Source organism: Aplysia californica, unplaced genomic scaffold, assembly GCF_000002075.1.
Source record: "Aplysia californica isolate F4 #8 unplaced genomic scaffold, AplCal3.0 scaffold00255, whole genome shotgun sequence".
Classification (NCBI taxonomy): Eukaryota; Metazoa; Mollusca; class Gastropoda; order Aplysiida; family Aplysiidae; genus Aplysia; species Aplysia californica.
Window position 1 is genome coordinate 606,971 of NW_004797525.1, and position 4,786 is coordinate 611,756.

A 4,786-nucleotide genomic window follows, 5' to 3' on the forward strand; every position below is an offset into this window, starting at 1 on the left:
CTAACTGAGGGCATTATTTCGTTATTCATCAGATTTTTCCGTTCTGTTGTGGTTTGTTGTTTTGTGTGTGTGTGTGTGTGTGTGTATGTGTGTGTGTGTGTATGTGTGTGTGTGTGTGTGTGTGTATGTGTGTGTGTGTGTGTGTGTGTGTGTGTTGGGGGAGGGGGAGGCTCTATCTCAAACCTAAAAAAACAGGCAACAACTGTAGGTATTGTATGCAAATTTGTGTTTCTCTTTTTTTTCTTTGATGGTCCGAAATGTGCGGCACCATTGCCTTTGGTCTCCGGCGGATCGGCCACGACACTAGACTATGTGTGTCCGCCACATTCCTGGAGAGATGAACAAGAGATGAACAGTCACAAAAAGGTGGAGCCTGAGTATCAACACAAAAAAACGTTCCTCTTTTAAAGCTAAGGTTTCTCCACCTTTTTCGGGTTGTTGATTTTTTTGTTTTGTTTTTCCAAGTTCAGCTTCTTGAACGTGTACAGTGAACATTGACTCTTTAAGTGCCTGCTGCTGTCAGATACTCTGCCTTGAATATTTCATCTCAATGTGTCGTTGGAGGGCGCCACTGATTGGAACGCCTTCTTATTTTCTTTTTGTTCCTTCTATCTATCTGTTTCGGTCTTATTTCTTTTAACATTCATTAAATTGCCGTTAATGTGTCAATGTGCTTCTCTTTACTCAAAGTACGGTAGGCCCATCATGGTGTCCTGACGAGGGAGTGATTGATCTTTACTTTACTTTTTACTTTTTCCGCTATTTATACCATTTTGGGTGTCGCGGGAAGAAAGAGACGTCTGTCTCTCTGTCGCCAGCCAGAGAGCTTGGGTCGGGGGGATGCCGTGGGTGGTTAATGTTTCCCTGACTCCATCTATCCAGGTCTTTCTCGGTCGCCCTCTCTAGCCTTGTTGCCATCGAATTTTTTTAATGTAGGCACGTTGTGCTGGGTGGTGATTGCTTCACCTTTGAAGTAACCTACATCGCATATTGTAGGTCAGTGACTTCAACAGTTGAAGTAAAGAAAGTGCATCTCTTCAGTTTAAGTGAAAGAGTGTTGGCGTAACAGTGCTTACATAAAGAACCACATCAAGTGAGGCATTATTTGATGAAGTAAACCAATTAGGTTTTTGTGTTTGTTTGGTTTGTTTGTCTGTTTGTTTTTTGTAGTTTATATTTATTTATTTTTAATTTTTTAATTTTTCTTCGGGGGGGGGGGGGGGGGGTTTGAGAGGGGTTAATATTCATCTTATTATAAGGTTTTAGCAGAGAGGAGATAGCTTTATGTGGCAAAGATGTTTTTTTAGTTCCGCAAGTCAGGAGCATCGTTCAGGCCAATGTAGGTTATTTCCAATTGTAGACCTTCTATAATCAGTAGGCATATGTTAGTACAGATAATTATACAAACGTAGCTGTATAAAGCGCACAGAGCATGCTGTACACCGTGGATATACTCTATGTAAATTATTATTAGTAATTATAACATTTAGTTTCAAAAGGAGAAGATAAGTAGGGTTGATACCCATAATATTTTTCATTATTATGTTGACACATGGGTGTTGACAATACCATCACCGTGTTATTATACATATTTTTTATTATATACTTTCAGTTTGTCGACAACTTTTCTCCTCTCTCTCTCTCTCTCTCTTGTACCAAAGACTGACGTGTAACTTGACTTTGAACAGTTTTCTTAATATGTACTCATATATTATAAATGTTACGTTTACATTATGTAAAGATTATACTTTGATCTTTTCTGCTATCTGATCTAGATCTAGATGGAATTGGCTTTTGTTTACATACTACGACATATTCAAGCACCACAGAAAAGGTAGAAGAGAATGAGAAGAAAAGAAATACTCATCCGGTGCTAGTTCTTGAATCATTGAATGTTGTCCTTTTGGTAGACACTCTCAGTGATTTCATCTTTATCCTTCTTGTTTTCCCTTGCCTGAATACCTCATGTATATATATATATATATATATATATATATATATATATATATATATATATATGTGTGTGTGTGTGCGTGTGTGTGTGTGTGTGTGTGTGTGTGTGTGTGTGTGTGTGTGTGTGTGTGTGTGTGTGTGTGTGTGTGTGTGTGTGAGTTGTGCTGACAAAATGAGTTACTTCTCGGATTTGAGCATTATGGAAATTGATACATCAACTTGATAGGTGAAGTTTGTACAATTTGTGAGTATGGAATAGTAAAAGACACAGTGAACTTGAACAAAATGGCATCAATTGAACATCTATAAATCTGACCCCAGTGTGGATTTTCAGCCGATGTCTCCATTCTTGGATCGTGAGAAGTAACTCATTTTGTCAGCACAGTATATTGTATATATAGGCCTACTGAGGTATTCAGACAATAAAAGATCTGATAAGATCTGATTAAAACAAATGTTTCACTATTTTTGTGATCTGATTTTTACTTGTGTTATTGCTGCTATCATTGATGTTGCTGTTGTTGTTGTTGTACTGATGTTGTTGTTGTTGTTGTTGTTGTTGTTGTTGTTGTTGTTGTTGTTGTTTTTGTTATTATTATTATTTCTATCATTATTACTACCATTACCCTCATTGCTTTATCATCATCATCATCATCATCATCATCATCATCATCATCATCATCATCATCATCTATTCAACTATTGTTTTGTTTTTGTTTGTTTGTTTGTTTTTGGATAATATATTATTGCTGTCTGTGTGATTTTTGTTTGAGGTTTTCCTTTGTTAACCAATTTGTTTCCTTTTCCATTGTCTTATTTTTACTGTTAATGGCATTTCCATTGTTTTATAGTAAATGTGAGGCAGCGCGGTGGAATCAGGCTTTCGTCAATTTTTGGGCATGCAGAGTTATCCACTTATTGGTATCACCTGAAAGCTTGTTCACTTGCCTCTATTTGGATGGGAAAAAATGTCCATTTATCTTGAATACAAGTCGAGATATTTACGAAAAAATGAGGTCGGGGTCACCTGTTTTCAGAGTTAAAATTAGTGAGAAAACGGCCACCAAAGATTTGTTATTTCCTTAGCTTAAGAGTCCGTAATAACTGGAAATTTACATTTTTGTGCCTTTAATCAACGCTTTTCAGAAAAATCCACACAAAAATGTGTTCTTTAATGGTCATGAAAGGTGTTGAGCCAAAAATCCTAAATTTGATAAAAATGCACAAACCTGCGGAAAAATGTAAGTTCCTTCACTTTTATTATTTTGACGAGAGCCTGATTCCACCACGCTGCCGCACAAATGTATCCAGGTTTTAAACAATGCTCGTTAATGTGACTGGTATAGGCTCTTTGCCTCTGCACGCAAAAAAAACCCCAATGCGAGTCTGATTCCCGCTCAGCTCAGCATTGTATCGATTTTCTCCGTCTTTTGGCTTGGATAATGTATCCCTCACTCTCATTCTGGGTTGGTCCTGTCTCGGAAGATGAAAGTAGCCCGCCTCCTGAATTATGTAAAATGATTCTTGGTTCTATGGAGGCGATAAACATTGACAATCAGTTACTCCCAGAACAAATTCACCGCTCGTATTTTGACTTTATCAAGTATTATAGTGGAACCTGTAGCATACGTGTCCTTTCGTTCAGTAAATTATTAGAACGCGTAGAAAGACAGCGAGCATAAACCTGTTGTCACATGAAGAGAGATACACACACATAAGGCCCCTGGACGAGACATAACATTCGTACATTCACTCGAACAGGTTGGCGACTTTCCCTGTACTCTCACTCATGAATTCACGTACTACACATAACAACACACGTACTACACATAACAACACACAAGGTTAGTCGCCACAAACCTGCTTTAACGACCACATGCCAGAGACAAACAGCTGTACAAACGATCTCTACCCGTTTTCATACTTCCGTTTGGTTAACCCTATCCATACGCCCTGGGGTCATTTTGTACCCCCGCGGTTGTATTCTTCACATTTTAGAATACTTCAAGTACGAAGATCTCTTTAAAACTTTCAATATTTTTCAAAAAGCATTTTAACAGACTGCAAAGCGTACGGATCGGATCAACAAGTAAAATTTCCTCTTTGTAAAGTGGTGCACAGAGTTCCCCACGTCGTATGGATACGATAGTAAAACACGACGTACGGATAGGGTAAAGAACTATTTTTACTATGACACTGTCCAAAATGATCACTTGTCCAGAAAGATGAAATTTCTACTCCCCAGGGATGGTCGTCTTGGACAGTCTCGACTGTACTGAGAATAATAAACATTTTATATGAGATAACGTAAATACTAACTTGTAAAATGTAAAAAGAAAGAAGACCTAATGTGTTTTCACAGCTTTTTTTGCATACCTATTTTCCATGGTGACTGAATATTTTGGTCTGTTTTTTTTTCTTTTCTTGCTTTTGATATTATTTCATACATTATGTAGCATGGACTTGACACGTCATGTAGGCCTACAGTGGCCCTTTGATAAGACGTGTAAATTTGTCATGAGACTTTGAGTTTGAGCAAAAGACAAGAGACGGGTGGAATGTCATTTGTACAAGTCTGTAACAGTTTATTTTCTTTTCAAAATAATACGAACATGCAAAGGTGGGGAAAGTGAGGAAGGAAAGAATGATAGAAAGAGACAGTTAGAGAGACAGAGAGAGAAACAGAGGCAGGGGTAAGAGAGAGAGACAGAGAGAGAGAGAGAGAGAGAGAGAGACAGAGAGAGAAACAGAGGCAGGGGTGAGAGAGAGAGAGAGAGAGAGAGAGAGAGAGAGAGAGAGAGAGAGAGAGAGAGAGAGAGAGAGAGAGAGAGAT